The 18,315-nt window shown below is 34.2% G+C and overlaps 1 pseudogene; it reads right to left on the bottom strand.

The window, feature by feature from the left end:
* Positions 1-7,399: 7,399 nt before the first annotated feature.
* LOC149223270 (uncharacterized) lies at positions 7,400-17,451 on the bottom strand (annotated as a pseudogene).
* Between the last annotated feature and the right edge of the window lie 864 nt (positions 17,452-18,315).

Below are 18,315 nucleotides of genomic sequence, written 5' to 3'. Positions count from 1 at the left end.
AAACATATTGAAAACAAAATAAAGAAGTCAGCACTAGAAGCGAAAGGACCAGGATATGTAACTGGAAAGTCTGGTTACCTCCTTTATTAAGTTTGGCTGTGTTGATGTGTTTAAATGTGTTTTCAATTTTATTATATGTTTATGTTATTCGCAATCTTTTCGATCCATTGCATTAAGTAACATAAGCGAATTCACACATAGTCTACAATACCTTTTTCATTAACGGATCATCAACTTTAATCATCTTCTAAAGGATCCATTACCTTTTTCAACCATATGCCAAAAATTTTTGGACATAAGCTTCTCCACAATACCAAAATTAGTTGAGTTGTGCAAGGAATACATAGAAAATATCGTGGAAATGTTTGATATCACGTACAACACAAGAGAAATACGACTGAAGCTCTATAGTCTCTCACACAAGCCTATGTCCTATCGACTAGAGAGCTTCAATCACTCTCATTGCCCATAATCCATGTGACTGAGATAGATGATGGTTAAGGTCATCTTTCCTCATCTCAGAACCTACCCAAACTTCTTACAGATCTTGGAAAAGCCTCTATAGGACCTCTGGAAGTCATTGACACCTCTGCAACACTTCACCAAGCCACTTCCATGTCACTATAACAGTCATAATTTAAACTAGGTTGACTTGGATGTCAACAAACAACCATACTAGCATCTGGGCCATCAAACTGCTCCCCAACAACTCTGCCATCCACATGCAGCTCCGAAACATGTCAGACATCCTCTAACACATGTAAAACCATCTCAAGAATTCCCTGACACTTTTAGATCCTCTCCAAATCCAATGTATAACATCCTCAACACATGCATGTAGCAACATGATCAAGAGGTTCATCACATTTCGAAGCTAGTGTAATGCCCCACTTAAATCTTATCCTACAAATTTTGTTAATATTTACATTATCTGAAAATATTGAGAAATATTGGTCTAATATAAAATTCATGATTTCCATTATTCCAATTCCCCACTTACCTTCTCAAATTGAATATTAGGTAGGATATGGTCTCCTTCCATTATTTCAAAATATATGTATTCATTTCACATTCCCCAATGTCCCCTCACATTTACTAAGGAGAAGACATGGTCCTCTCCATGTAATTACATTTCACATTCCCCAATGTACCCTCACATTTACTTGGGAGAAGACATAGTCCTCTCCATCTTATTATCAATATATATATATATATATTCATTTCACATTCCCCAATGTACCCTCACATTTACTAAGGAGAAGACATGGTCCTCTCCATCTTATTATCAATATATATATATTCATTTCACATTTCCCAATGTACCCTCACATTTACTAAGGAGAAGACATGGTCCTCTCCATGTAATTACACCTCACATTCCCAAATGTACTTTTCAGATTTACTTGGGAGAAGACATGATCCTTTCCCATTAAATTCTCAATTTTATATTCATGTCACATTTCCAAATGTACTCCTAGCTTACTTGAGAGAAGAGAAGTCAACTGTAAGGATGGATGAGAAGTTAATGACATTAATGGGAGGTGGTTGACATGGAGAAGGGAAGGAGGGTATAAAAAGGGAAGGGGGAAGGAAGAAAGGGGGAGGGAGGAGTCTTGCTTAGGATTGTTGGGGTTGGTTGTGATTGTTTGGCCTTGTCATGATTTTGCGAGACCTTGGAAACCTGTGGAGGTTTCTTGGGTTTGAGAGGAGGAAAGTATCATTAGCTAGTTTTGCACATTCTTCTTGAGGACACACTATATCTAGTTGGACTTGGGCATGGAGGGATAGGGAACCTGTGGAGGTTTCCTGGGCTAGGAATTTATTTCCTAGTTGGCTGGGAGGTAAATCCAGTTGGTTCGGTGAGAAGGAGCAGTCAGCAGGAGCTATAAGACGAAGGTATCATCATCAACCGCCGGAACAGGTATTTTCCATGGACCACTCTTGTTAAGTTGATATCAATGGAATGCTCACCTTAATTTATGTTGCTTATGATAAAGTGATAAGATGTTAAATGTTTAAATCTATGTAAGAAGGTCAACAAGTTCTTTTTTTTCTGCTTTTAAAATAGTAGGAAAATAGATCTGTTAGTGTATAATAGATTGAGGCTCTAATAATAGGAATCAGGCCCCTACACATGGTATCAGAGCTTTGGTTCAAAATCTAGACCCAAAGCCCAATAAACCCAAATTCCAATATAAGGAGCTTGTAACCCTCATAAGGACTTATAATCCTAAAATATATTCATATAACAAATTGTTTTTAGAATGAAAAAAAAGGGGTTACCCTCTTTATCGCCATGAAAAAGCAATAGAAATAAGTTCGGTAATTAATCGGAGCTAGCAGTAACAAGCCTTGCAGGGCATTTCCATGGATTCGACCAAGAGCATCGATGACATAATGGTCTGCATCTGCCTAGAGCTATAGCAGGGCTCAAGAAGTTCACAATAAATAACTAAAAAAAAAGAGGTTCATTTTGAGTATTATGTACAAAGTTCAGCTCTCGTTGTTGGGCACTAGATATGTAGATTAGTGTCCAGTAAGCTTCATATCATTTCTGTTGGGGATTAAACCTTTGTTTTTATTGTTAATCTTATGGCCAAAGGAAGAAGCCTTGCAGGGCATTTCCATGGATTCGGCCAAGAAATAATTGGGCAAACCCCTCCTGCAAATTATGCAAACAAGCAGTCAAAATGAAGAAAATATTACAGCTGCCCCATTCAAAATTGAGACAGAACAGTTTTATTAATGAAACAATAGTTTCCATTAGACCTACTTTCGAGAAGGGAGGCTTTCTTCGACAAAATTCATGTGGAAGAAAGGGCCGCCATTGACATGGGTTATTTGTGGAGGCAAGAAATTCCATGCAGAATTGCCGCTGTCAGTCATGTCGTCCGAGGAAGCCGAGGTGGCCCATGAATCGAGTGACGAAATAGAAGAAAAATATGTTGAAAATGAAGATAAGTCACATGCCAGTATGAAGCGCTCTTCTGCCATGGTTGCTAAGAGGGTTTTGAAATGAACAACAATCTTGAATTTCTGTCACACAATCTCCGTGTATTTCCTTCTGCAACAACCGAAATTCTCCTCCTGCCAGAAGTTGTTTCGGGAATTTTGGAGCAGGCAGAGACAAGGACGTCTCTTAGTATGACCACATAAGCTTTGCCACGTTGAAACCTCAAGGGCGGGCTCGGTTGTTGCATCAGGACGGGAAGTGAAAGTTTCCACTAGGCGGTTTTTGGCTCCCCAGCCAACTGTTTTAGCGTTCCCATCTAGTAGTTTTCCCATCCGAATGTAAGTAGACTTAACATGCCATGTTGGAAAGGAGCTAGCGCCCTTTGAATTTAGGTCAATGGCTGTTCCTATGACGTGGGGACCATCGAGGCACTATGAAAATTGAGGTAAGGTTTCTGCTTGGTCAACATCATCCAGATCCTTATTTATATTGAGTAAATGGGATTAGAACAGTCGGGGAACCGATAAAGTCAATGGTTCCATTTCGTGAAGTGCCCAATCATCCTTACTAGAATTAATAATGGAATTGTGTAAGATGTCCACATTGAAACACCCGTGTCATGTATAAAGATGTATGTGTGTGCCCCTTTGTTACACCATCCCATGTTCTTTGTCGTCATTTTCCTTTTTATTCCAGAAACGTATTTCGCTTCTTATACAAAGAAAATTGAAATGCAAGTATATTTATTAGTGTAACTCGAAGAGGGGAGCCTGAGATTTTCATTTGAATAACATAGACTTTCTTCAAGTCTGTCTCTTTAACCACTCGGATAACAATAACTTAAAGAAGAACGCTAATCATAAAATTTTGGACTTCCTGGAAATCCTTGTCCATACTATTCTCTCATTTTTGGGCGCCTTCCAAAGTGTGAGGATTGAAACTACAACTCAACCATCCCACTGTAGCTATAGGTGTCGGCCTTACCAGTTGCCGCTTCGGTGTGGTGTGGATACAGTTATAGCAATTATTTTGGTGGCAATGGAAAAAGTTGCAAACTCTGTGAGATGAAAGAAATTTTAAAGCGACATCAGTCGTTGTCAATTGGGATGTCTACGCCCCTGATTTTGAATAGAGGAATGAAACAGAAGTAAATTGGGTAGCGTAGGTTTACTATGCACAAGTGGACAAATAAAGATCAATTAAATTCTCTTCATTTCCCCATCAATCTGTTGATAATTCAGTCAGGATTAAACCCTGTAATATCTAAATACTTCTTTGCACAACCTTTTTATATCACCAAGACAATGAGATGAATGGCTTCATCAAATTGTCCCGGATATATGACTTTTATAAACTCTTGAGGAAAAATTTCTTTAAGAAGCTAAAAAATCCACTAAGATACTGCGAACTACGATAATATTTAATAAAAAAATATTATTTTCCTTTAGCATTTAGTAGAATGCATGCTCTCGAGAATGAAATAGACCAGTTTTAAGTTTCTTTTAATTTATATTTGCACCAAATGAACCAAAGTATGTTCCAGATAAATTTAGTTAGTGCCTTAACAACCTGCAGTATCTCTCAACTAGGTCATGAGCTACACAGAACTAGTAAAATCTAGTTTATCTGGACATAATTTCATTGCTGAAACATTCCTGAAACTGAAATTATGTAACATTCAGTTTTACGTGACTTGCTGTTGGTATAGGTGCGAAGATGTACAAAACCTAACAGTGCTAAAATATTACGTACTTCAAACTGATTTTACGTTTTATGTTAGCTTTTCAGCTAAAGCTTTTTGACTTGATCCTTCTAAAATATCACTTCATGCAACATAGCCCTAATCAAGTAAGGGTGACTTGTTCATAAATAAATCTTATGCCGATTATTAAAATTTATTAACACAATTCGAGGCTGATTTTTAATAACGATTTTCGTTGAGTTATGGCTTCAATTAATAGTATCATAACCATTCCCCTTCGGAAAACGTGTGAAGTACTACTAATAACCTATTCACCATATGCCTGCTCAATCCTTACCAAAAAGCCATAACCAAGTCTCCTCAATGTTCCCTTGATCAGATTTAGGATCACAGTTTGTCACAATAGCTTCCCTGAGCCCTTTCTTACTACATCTGAAATCCTATTAGCTCTAGATAAACTGTGACAGAGGCCCCATAGATGTTATGATCAAAGCAGTCTTCAAAAACAGGAAAACTAGGGCCCCTAAAAATCAATGAGCTGGGGATCTGTCCTCGTGATATGAATCCGCATCGATTGGAGTTGCTTCTTGCCTCCCTGGCCTGGTCTTTGTCCTCTGGCACTTCTGCAGCAGCAGTCTGAAACTTTTAAGCCTGCGTGAAATCCATGCAGTAACAACCGAGTGTAAAAATTGAGCAATAGGTCTGCTCACTGAACTAGAAACAAAAGATATGTCTATATTTTTGGAAAAATTGGATGTCAGACTCTGTACTGGACAGTATGTACAGTTTTATGTGAATATGAATAGAAAATAGATAACTAGCTAACTTAAAAAAATAATAATATATATATATATATATATATATATATATATATATATATATATATATACTTATATATTCTTGAAAAATAAAGCCATATACAGAGGCAGAAATAGTCAACGCTGAAAGTTTCCCTGCAACAACAAAATCCTCTGGGGACATGTTCAAACTCAGGATCCAATATGTGCAAGTAATACCATATTTGGAGGCACAACTCAAAACAATACTATCTCTATGAATACCAAAACAGAGAAATGAAATTTGCCCAACTTGTTTGCCACTCGAATGTGCATTGGATATTTTATTAAAGTTGTTACAAAATTGAACTCGAGGGAATTTCCCAAACGATTGCATACCAAAATCATTTTCTTTTGATGGTCTAGGAAAACATCACAATGTTCAACGCCAATAAAACAAAAAAAATCCGTTGTCTAAAGAGTTCACAATTTTCTCGGGAAAACAATGGAAATTCCAGCAGGATTTTCAAAATCCTGCAGAATTTTTTTTAAATCCTGGTTACAGCAGTCAAGCTTCAGGATTTTGGGTGCCCTACGGGTTCCTGAGGGTGTTGAATCCATTTCAAACATTCCCAGGATTAGATTTCTTGAACAAAAAAAGATTCACTGGATTCCAGCAAGAATTTCGCCCTCCGGGCAAAATTGTGGCCTCGGTAGATGAGGCCTAAAACACATAACAAATTAGCAACATATCCAAACAAATAAAAAATTAGCAACATATCTAGCGAAGTGTAGAAGCTATGCCGCTTAATAAATTTATCAGAAGGTATTTTCTTTTCAAGGCAATATATGCAAAATACAAGACCAAAAAAAAAATATATATATGTAAAGTAGATCTCATTTTTGGGATTCAACTGCGTTAAGTCATTCATGTATGACCATTTCCACGAGAGGTAGTCGTAAGTGACTAATTTCTCATGATTTGAATAGTTCACTTAGCACTCATTGCATCGGATGATGCTCACAGGGGTGAAGAAGTGGGATTGAAACTCGTGAAATAAATCACATAGCGTCAATCATCACTTCCGAGGTTTGCACCCGGTAACCAAGACTTCCCAGGAGGTCACCCATCCCAGATCTCCTCTGGCTCAAGCGCGCTTAACTGTGGAGTTTTCCCCACAATCAAGCCCACTTAGCTTGCTACCCCATTTGCAAAACCTTAGCAAGTATTGTGCCTCATGAACCATTCAAGTAGAGATCCCTTCACTCTTTTTGAATTTAAGTATAGGGGGTTTATGCAGTGCATTATATGTAAAGTAGCTGACTCATCCCAATCATTACATCATTAAGCATATGGTGATCCCAAATAATTAAATCTTTAAAAATTTGGTGATAATATATTCATTTTATACGCTTGTAAGGTAAAGGGAAGTACTTCCATTGCATGTCTCTTAAGCATTGCAGAGATTAGATTTGACTTTTATAAAATTTACGATCCTTAGAGCTTGATTCCAACATTCTGCAGAGCTCTAAAAGCACATGTGAAAACAAGTCTTCTACAAAAAAAATAAAGAAAATATTAAATTAGAGACCCTTGCATGGTAAGGGTCAATTACAATTCAGAATACAGATTTACAGGAGACTAAACTATCTATTGTATCAATCTCAATTTCCTGCAATTTGAGCACCTGCCAATCGAGTCATATTATCAGACAAGTGACCTATCAATTAACCTTGTCAGTTGTACATGTGAAGAATCAAAACTTTCATAATTTGAATTATGTTGCCACGAGCTCCTTTCTCTATCACTATGTATCAAGCATCTTAAACTTCCATATTTCTTGCTATCAAGAAGCATAATCCAAACACTCAATCAATTAGCAACATTGCTCTCAGGCCAAGTGCTAGAGATTTCGACATAAAATCCAGTGAACGATTGACTAGATATGCACAACATATAGACATTAATCAGTTAGACCAGGCATGAGCCAAGCCATGCCAATTGCCAGTATATATTTCATTCCGCTCTTCAACGTAGAATAAGGCAGTGATGTCTTCAAGTGCTTTTTCTACAGTACTTCTTGTTGTAGAGGAATTTGGGCGATTTCTAGGACTAATTTGAACATTTGGACCATTCACACGAATCTTCACCAAGCACTTTCCAGTTAATATGTTTCTTATATTTATAGAACCAACTGCAAACTCCCAGGTACATCTCAGTCATTATATATAAAGAAAAATAATAACTGTTATAAGAAAGTAAATATTTTTAGCAATAAAAAATTTACAACTTGTAGCTGAACAACAAAGTTGAGGCCTGGGATATCTTACCATTTTCTTCTACTCCAACAGAAAGAGTAAGTTCCTTGAAGTAAGAAATAATCAAATCTTGGTCACTAGTAATATAAATGTTATTTGTATTGCAATCAGGATGCCATAGCAAGTGGTCCTCAAATGAGGTAACCAGCTCCCCTCTGAAATTCCATACAGCCACTGTACGATTGCGGATGTCAGTAATAACTGATTCTCATAAAGAAAAATAAACACTGAAGGAGTCAAGAACTCTGCCGTGCTTACTTCAGTCAATTGCGTATTGTGAACCTGCCACAATGATTGGTAGCATTTACAGATAGAACTTTATGCAAAAATATAGGTCAACATTTAAAAAAAAACCAGTAATTGGAAATCATTAAACTAAGATTTTAAAAGAAAAAAATGGGGTTAATGAGAAAACACAACTCACATCCCGTATTTGTTGGTCCTCATTTTCTTGTTTTACTATAAGTTTCTCATTGAACTGCTCAATGAAGTCAACCTTCTTATTGCGATGCAATAGGTGATTAAATGCTTTTAAAACAGTGCCATCCTCTATAGATAAAAAAATTTAACGGAACATGCCCACTGCCCCTATTGAATATTAGTAACATTATCCCTGGGTTTTCCTCCAGTCGGTAGCGAAAAAAAAAAAAGGAAAAGAGAAAAATGGATCAGAAGATTTAATGGAAATCAATGTAAGAACAATGCTCCATTCACAAAGTCTAATCATTGCTAGGATTGAAAATTGTTGAAATATCCATTTCAAAGGAACTTTAGCTCTGTTTTACAATCTCTTAGATAAAGTATATCATATCATCTCTACTTGATCTTTATCTCTTGAACATGTGCATCTGATATTGAATACAATAATGTGTAGTTCTTTAAGCCGAACACCTTATAGATGCTAAAACCATCAGAAACGCCACAACACAATTAAGAGATCTAGTAAAGTTTTACGAAAACACTATGCATCAAAAAGTTGTTCACATAAATGCCAAGCTTACCCAACCTAGGCAGAGTAGGTAAGAACTTTTCCGTTCACATCATCAAACTCTACAAAACCAGGCCATTTCAATGGCTCGGACTCGAGTAAGGCAAAACTTGCATCTGGTTGACCCCTCCGGATATACCTGCAAATTTTCATGATTCGTGTCATTACCAAAACATCTATCCTTCAAGTTGCACAAAGCTTAAATACAATTGCATATATTCCAAACCAAACTTGAAGTTCATGATTCACAAACTTGGATCAGAATAATTCAAAGAAAAACATACTCAATGGGTGTTGTTCTGCATTTCAGTGAACTGAAATTACCCGAGGCATATACTGACACTGTGATTAGAGAATCATTGTTCTTATTATAAAAGAGGTTGCGTAGCACTTCTTCTAGGCTTATATTCAGGTAACATATTTTCTTATTGGCCTTTGTCATTGCAGAACAAAAATTCAGACAGTAGAAAGAAACCACCTTACAAAACTGAAGAGAATATCAGCCACATAATTAACACTTCGAAAGAAAATGGTCTTCTTAAACATGTCTATCTTCTCACCCCCGCTAAATGTTGCACAAACACCAGATTGGGCCAAAGCTAATACAATATCATGTGCTGCAACAATTTCTATGATTTTCTACCTCTTCTTCAAGAACTACAACTTCAAAAAAACCAAAGTGCCTCGGGATCATAAGTGTCAAATTCCTCCTCAAAATAATAACAAATTCAGTAAATCAATATCGTGCTAAAATTCCACCATTTAACATACAAAAAAATTCATGTATTTCTCTACAACTTGAAAGGCATCTATGGTCAGCATGCTTTAAACTACAATTATAGGTCACTCGCAACTACCAAAAGAAACAGAATCTAGGAAATTTATAAATATTAATGAACAGTAGACTTAACTGCCTGGATATTGAGAAAATGCTCAGTAAAGAGAATCACGAAAAATAACTCAAACCCAAGAAATCTCGGGATGGAATCTTCAATGGTCTATAAGAAAGTGGACAGAACTTTGCAGGTTTTTAAATATGCACTCTATAAGTAGTACGCATGAAAATTTCTCACGAAAATAAATCTTGAAAATAAAGGGTAGGTGTTCCCAATAAAATAAACTAGCATACTAAAATCTAAACCTAATTGGTTTATCTATATTATTGATTTGGCAAGAGATGTAATATTCGAATATTTCATGGAAACTTTCAAAAAAAATTACACACCGAGACATCAAAAGTTTGCTCTGTTAACTATTATACTTCATCGCAATTGACACTTAATGGTCTCAAATTAATCATTTAGGAAAATGACTCTTTATGCTGCTCAATTACTAACAAGCGCCAGAAAAACTACCTTAACTTGGGCTAGCCAATGTAGGGCACAACCCAGAGTGTAAAAGTACCTTATCAGAATGGATAACATAAATCAAGGGTTCTCGATCATTCAAGGTCCTGTTCAAAATATCCTATATGTGACGTTAATGATTATTCTATGGGTGGTGGAATTTTCTAGTGAAAACATAGATCGAATACCATGGACTTGTGTAACGCTTATTATGATAGTTGTTTTGATTATCTTAAATTCAATAAGAAGATCAATTTGTAGAGAAATTGGGATTTTAGAATGAAAGCTTATTTAGTCAATAAAAGACCAATGAAAATATTAGAATACACTTTTACCCTCATTCTAGTGTTGAATAAAAATGGCGTGAAAAATAATGTGTCTCTAGTTTTGGATAAAAGGACCCTCAACTTTCTTCGCAACTTTTGTGGTCATTGGCCACTTGTGAAAGGAGTAGGCATCTTTAGAGATGTGGTGCCATTTAGAAGGGAAATACTAATAGCAACAGGGCAAAGGGAATTGTTCCGTTCGTTTAATTATTTCTCATTTGTTTGTTCATATTGTGAGCTGCAATATATATCATGAAATTGTTTTAGTACTAGTAAAGAATGATTAAAAATATAATAAAATTTGAACCTTTGACATTTGGAGGACATTTCTCTCAATTTACAAAAAAAAAGTATGAAAATCATGTTGGAAACAGTTTCTGAAGTTTTGAGTCTTTTATTTTCAAGATTAACTAATTGGTTTGGAAGATGAAAAAACAACAAGTTGGAAGAGTGGGACTTTTATATTCACTAAGGTTTTAAAGAAATTATATGCATAAAACTTATACTAACACCTTCTAGTGGAATTGATAGTGCACTAATCCATTGCTTGCCATTATTTTGGTTTGGTACCACCTTATAGGATATCCAGGTTCAAATGCTATTTTCCATGACAGATAGTTGAATCTATTTCAACTCTAATTGTTATTGAAGGGTTCCACAAGGATGTCACATGAGCATTTATGATGCCCCCTTTTAATGTAGATAGCCACCTATGTTAAGGTTCTATTTTGCAGTTCCATGTTGTTATTTATGAACATTATACACATTTGGTTGGACACATGAAAATCAATTGATGGATTTGGTATTGATGATGGAAATGTTGGATGTATGACCAAATGTGTGACTTACTTGGTTACAATTTATCTAGTGCATGACTTGTCAGAGTTATTGTTGCATCGTATAGGCTTATATAGATATGATTTATCTAATCAATGACTTAGAGAAATTATGATCTATCTAATGTAAGATTTATTTCCAGTATGAACAACAAAAATTGACACGTGGACACTGGGCTTAATAAACATGATGTTTAAGATCATGTATCTATATTTATTTTGTGGTTGTATATATGCATGGATGAGAACTAAACTACAGGTTGGAAAGAACCGTATGATAACCAAGATCTACTATTCCATTGGGGAAGGTTGAGACGACCAATGAGGAAAGGTACGATGTACATTGTTCTATTACATTTGGTATCTACTTGATATGCACTCTTATGACATGAGTAAAATGCAAATGACAAGTGGCAAGATGACCTGACTGGATTATTCGATGACAAGTCCAACCAGCTCTGTAGTGTGGTCCGTGCTCTGAAGGAGGGGTAGAGGTGTTTCCCACCGTGTATCCTCTGAAACCTGGAATCGTGGGGAGGACAGCTGAACGCTCCCCCTAGACGTGTGATGACGATTGCCAGATGCATGCTGGGGAAGTTAGGTCGATGTATTCGACGGTCCCACCATGTCGGTTTTATCAGTGGTTAGTATGGCCATTGCCACTAATAAAGCAGTAGAGGATTGATAGGGTGGGAAAGGAAGTAGGCCTTGGTGGATAGGATGATATAGATCAATTGGAGACTCTTGAGGGGAAGAAATGTCATTGTCAGACTTATCCGATTTTATTGCTATAACTCTCTCTGGTTGCTATGCTTTCAAACTCCTTACATCTTTTCATTCTAACTTTGGGACGAAGTTTTCTAAAGGAGGGGTGTATGTAATGCCCCACTTAAATCTTATCCTACAAATTTTGTTAATATTTACATTATTTGAAAATATTGAGAAATATTGGTCTAATATAAAATTCATGATTTCCATTATTCAAATTCCCCACTTACCTTCTCAAATTGAATATTAGGTAGGATATGGTCTCCTTCCATTATTTCAAAATATATGTATTCATTTCACATTCCCTAATGTACCCTCACATTTACTAAGGAGAAGACATGGTCCTCTCCATGTAATTACATTTCACATTCCCCAATGTACCCTCACATTTACTTGGGAGAAGACATAGTCCTCTCTATCTTATTATCAATATATATATATATATATTCATTTCACATTCCCCAATGTACCCTCACATTTACTAAGGAGAAGACATGGTCCTCTCCATGTAATTACACCTCACATTCCCAAATGTACTTTTCAGATTTACTTGGGAGAAGACATGATCATTTCCCATTAAATTCTGAATTTTATATTCATGTCACATTTCCAAATGTACTCCTAGCTTACTTGGGAGAAGAGAAGTCAACTGTAAGGATGGATGAGAAGTTAATGACATTAATGAGAGGTGGTTGAGATGGAGAAGGGAAGGAGGGTATAAAAATGGAAGGGGGAAGGAAGAAAGGGGAGGGGGAGTCTTGCTTAGGATTGTGGGGGTTGGTTGTGATTGTTTGGCCTTGTCATGATTTTGGGAGACCTTGGAAACCTATGGAGGTTTCTTGGGTTTGAGAGGAGGAAAGTATCATTAGCTAGTTTTGCACATTCTTCTTGAGGACACACTATATCTGGTTGGACTTGGGCACAGAGGGCTAGGGAACATGTGGAGGTTTCCTGGGCTAGGAATTTATTTCCTAGTTGGCTGGGAGGTAAATACGGTTGGGTCGGTGAGAAGGAGCGTTCAGCAGGAGCTATAAGACAAAGGTATCATCATCAACTGCCGGAACAGGTATTTTCCATGGACCACTCTTGTTAAGTTGATATCAATGGAATGCTCACCTTAATTTATGTTGCTTATGATAAAGTGATAAGATGTTAAATGTTTAAATATATGTAAGAAGGTCAACAAGTTCTTTTTTTTTACTTTTAAAACAGTAGGAAAATAGATCTGTTAGTGTATAATAGATTGAGACTCTAATAATAGGAATCAGGCCCCTATAGCTAGTAGGCATGCCAAGGACCATCTACACATAATCCATACATGAACCACTTGCAACCAAACATACAAGTTTTGATCAACTCACATACTAGTTTCATGTCAATTCCAACCAACAACACACCTATAACACTACAACACACATTAATGCAAACAAAAAATGGGATGCTTGGTAGGGATGTTGTACCTTCAGATATTAAATCTTGTGGACGAAGAGTGTTAGTATTAAAATTATCTATTCTATGTTCACTAAAGTTGGTAGGATAACTACAATACTAAGATTTGTTCACGTGGTTGGATTTGACACTAAGAGGAGGAGATAAGACCTTTTTGAAATTTTCTTCCATGAGACTATCAAGGTAGATGTAATTGGAAACTTGGTGATCCAATTCATCAATTCATGCGAAATTGTGTTTATCTACACGAGGAAGGGAAAGAACAAAAGAATAATCCATCGATATGTTTAAATCTAAGCCACTTTGTGATGAAGGTAATTCTATAACATCATTATCAAAATAATTATCATATATAACCTCCTATTCATGAAAATAATGTGGTTGATTTGTGTTAATGGTATCAACAAAAGGAAAGAAAAGATATTAAATTTTATCATTGATGGGTAAGGAATCCTTCTCACAAATAGTATGATCCTCAAAGAAGTGTGTACTAGTTGGGGTCAAGGTTTCAACAGAACAATATATAGGATCATTACTAGATGTACTCTGATCTCTAAAAAGATCAAGGTATAAAAAGTAATATTCCCCAGAAGATATTAAATTAGGTTCATTGTTGTGATTTACATTTTTATGGATGAAACAAGAATTTTGGTTTGACGTTTAATTCTTTTCCAAAGAGATAGGAACTAGTATTGAGCTTGCCTTCAAAGAAGAGCTACACAATGTTCATTAGTTAAGCCTTGAGGTTTAGTTATTCCTATTGAAACTGCTTGAGGTTGATCACAATCATTACAAGATATTCCAAATATACCCTTAAATTCTATAGGTGGAATTAAATTATGATTTTCCGAAATTTGAGGATTTGCAAGGGAAGTTAACTCCAAGTGTTTGAAAGTTTGAATTTTTTTCCAGTTTATTCAAGGTATCAATAGGATTCAGAAAATCATCAACACCATCTTGTTTATCCTTGTTAGATTTATTATCTTTACAAGAATAAAAAAGAAATTTGAAACATTTTGAGAAAGAAAACAAAGTGATGTAAATCTATCATAAAACTCTTTGATTAACTCAAATTCATGCATTGAAATAGTTCTTAATTCTAAACAAAGCTTATAATAATCATCACACTAATGAGCTAATAAAAATTTCAATGATATTCCAAGGAATGTTACGATTCATTTGGAAGTGTTTTATACCATTCTCAAATATGTCCTTTAAATATGAGAGAAAATGACCTACATATCTCATTGATGTTAGTGATATTGAAAGAATTAAACAATGTAAACATTGAAACAGGAACTAGAATTGTTACCTGTTATGTAGAGATAGCAAAAAAATGACCCAATTTTGAAAAAGGGCGATGCAGAGCACACATATTTTTTTTAGATCATAGTTTTTGGCACTTTAAATAACCGATACGATTACCCATTTTGTAGGGGTAGTAAAAACGTGACCCGATTTTGAAAAGTGGTGATGCAGAATACACTTGTTCTTTTTAGGAGAATATTTTTGACACTTTAAGTTTTCTTATGTATCAAATATAAATATTTGTTTTTAAATATTAGTGATTTTCATGCTGATCTTGAAACGTATTGATGCATTATACCTTTTTTTAGAGGAATTATTTTTCACAATTTAAAATTTATTATGTCCATTTTTTTTTGAAATTATGATTATTTAACGAATTTTCAAGTTTTTTTTTTTTTTTTTTACATGTTGATTACATAAAAAATGAATATAAAAATACATATATAAAAAAAAAAAGACAAAAGAAAAATTAATGTAAAAAAAATATCTCATAAACCATAAAAGAATTTGGAAAAATTACATATATATATGTGTGTGTGTGTGTGTGTGAAAAAAAAAAAAAATATTAACAAAAACATGGAAAAAAAACAAACAAAGAAAGAAACAAAAACAAAAACAAACAAACTAGATTAAAAAAATATAAAAATTAAAAAACTAGTAAAATTAATATTAACAACATTTAAAAAAACAAAAATAAACTCAAATTATTAAAAAAAAAAACAAAAAACAAAAAAATATTAAGATTTTGAAAATATATATATCCCTTCAAATTAAAAAAAATTAAAATATATATATCTTTTCAATTTAAAAAAAAAAATAAAAAATTAAGTTTAAAAAGAAATACATATTTCTGATTTAGAAAAAAAAAATTAAAAAAATTATCAACCTACCTTTTTTATTTAAAAACAAAAAAATAAACAATTTTAGAATTTGATATTTTTTAAACAATTTTTTTTTTTATTATTTAAAAAAAAAAAGTTACCTCCGCCAAGGCCCATGCAACACATAGGTGGCTATAGATATATTTTTTTTTAAATAAAAAAATTGTTAAAAAAAAAAATCTAATTTTTTATTTTTTTTGTTTCTAAATAAAAAATGTAAGCTTAATAATTTTTTTTTTTTTTTTCCTAAAATAAAATATATATATTTCTTTATAAACTTTAAATGTTCTTTAATTGTTTTATTTTTTATTTCTTAATTTTTTAATTTTAATTTTTATTTATTTAATTTTTTTTAATCTGAAAAGATATAGATATTTTAAAAATTTTCATATTTTTTGGGTTTTTATTTTAATAATTTGAGTTAACTTATGTTTTTGTAGCTTTCTTTTAAATGTTTTTAATAATTTTTTTTCTTCATAAATACTAATTTTATTAAAAAAGGTAAAAAATATGTACAATGAGGTCAAGACCTCAGAGGAGGCCGAGGCCATTCCTCAAACAGAAACTCAGAGACATTACAGTTCAGGCCTTCAGCCAGATTTACATTACAGACTTCAAAATTCTGACTTTGGACTTTGACATACTGAGAGATTTTACCACGACTCACTGACCAAAAAATCAAAAGAGCAGCTAGCGTAGCCATATTTATAACAAAAAGTAGCACCTGTATTGGCTGTTGCCATATCCTGTAGCATGAGAATGAACTAGACACCGACATCTAACTTCAGAATCAAAAACACAAAACCAAAATTGCATAGAATATAGACTAGAAGGCCACCGACAAAGAGGAGACATGATTAATCTTCATGTTTTGGTGAAGCTGGCGGATCTTCATTCACCTGGCTGGTAGAAGCTACCCAGGTCACAAAGCCGTCTTCATCCTGTGCCGGTTCACCTCCATCAGGAGTAGTAACCAGATGTAAAATACCAACTGCCCTTTGAGATGGCCCGCAGACTAAAGTATCATTCTGAGTTGGGTCAACCGGCTGCTGAGGCGCTTCCAAAACAGGGGCATCCTCTTGCATGTGATCCGCATGGAACACTATCCCTGTCAAGTCCCCAAGCAGAACACTATCATCCTGAGAGTGTGAGGAGATAGAAGGAGTCAGACTGAGCTGGTTGCTCTCCTCCTCCAAGACAAATATTGTAAAATTTACTGTCACCACAGGCCTGTTCAGCCGACTTTGAAACGTAAACCTGGAGGTCTAGTATGAATTGTTTAGGATAAGCCTATGTTGATCCAGAGACGGAGAAGAAGGAGGAGCTGAGGCGATGGGAGCAACATTTTGAGGAGCACGGCGAGAAGGGCGACCTCTGTTCCCTGAATGGCTTCCTCGACGTGGGATTCCTCGGCTGCGAGGCATAATCAAAGAGGCAAATGTGCTGGGAGATCGATTGAGACAAAGCAGACCAGAAACAGTAAGAACGCTGAAGGATTCAGGGTGCTTCCAGAGCCAAACTAACAGCCAGACACGAAAGACCAGACAGGGGAGCTGAAGCAGCTTTGCTTCATAATAAAAAGAGCCATTAACTGCGTCAGGGGCGTTGAGCGGATCCATGCCAATAAGCCAACTTGTTTGCAGTGCAGCCATGCTCGCATTAATACCAGGCCAAGTTCGAGACTGCTTGAAATTTACTTCATCTGCCCTGAACTTAAAACGCCATCCTACGACGTGTACTATGCATACCATCCGCCTGCCATCCGTCAGGCCAAGTGTCCGAAGAGCAGGGATTATCATTGATTGCTGTTAGTGTCACCCGCATTCGGGTTAAATGTTTTTAATATTAATTTTACTAGATTTTTTAATTTCTTTTTGTTAATTTTCTATTTTTTTAATCTAGCTTTTTTTTTTAATTTTAATTTTAATTTTTTTCTACCTTTTGTTATCATTTCTTTTTTTACTTACTTAATTTTATATCTATTTTAATTTTTTTTTTCAAAATTCTTTTATGGTTTCAGAGATAATTTTTTTTTAACATTTTTTATTTATTTCGTGTCTTTTTTATATATATTTTTATATTTGTTTTTTTAAGTAATGAACATTTTAATGTTAATTTTAGTACTTTTTAATTTATTTTTTGTTAATTTTCTATTTGTTTTTAAATCTAGCTTGTTTTTAATTTTTATCTTTTCTTTCTAGTTTTTGCTTAACATTTTTAAATTTTTTCTACTTTTACCTACTTAATTTTACAATTTATTTATTTCTTTTTTTCTTTTTCTTTTCCATATTTTTTTTTTTTGCCAAATTCTTTTATGGTTTACAAGATAATTTTTCTTTTCCCATTTTTTTTTTAATATGTTTTTCTTACTATTTATTTGTTTATAATTTTTAAATTTCGTTTTAGTTTTTTGATTCTTAAGTTTTATAGGTTAATTTTGGTTTTTTTTTTATATTTTTATGTTTTTTTTGTTTGATTTTTTTTTTGTCTTTTTTTTTTTTTATATATTTCAATTTTATTTTTTGGTTTTATGTTTTGTTTTTAGTATTTTAATTTATGTTTTGTTATTTTTTAACTTTTTTTTGTTGTGTTTTTTCATTGTTTTAATTTTTTTAATTTTTAATTTTATTTTATGTTTTCATTATTTTTTTGAAATTTTAATG

Source organism: Pinus tabuliformis, chromosome Q (assembly GCF_031772625.1).
Source record: "Pinus tabuliformis cultivar Carrire ecotype Pingquan chromosome Q, CPIR1, whole genome shotgun sequence".
Classification (NCBI taxonomy): Eukaryota; Viridiplantae; Streptophyta; class Pinopsida; order Pinales; family Pinaceae; genus Pinus; species Pinus tabuliformis.
This window is presented reverse-complemented; position numbering and strand designations above follow the sequence as displayed.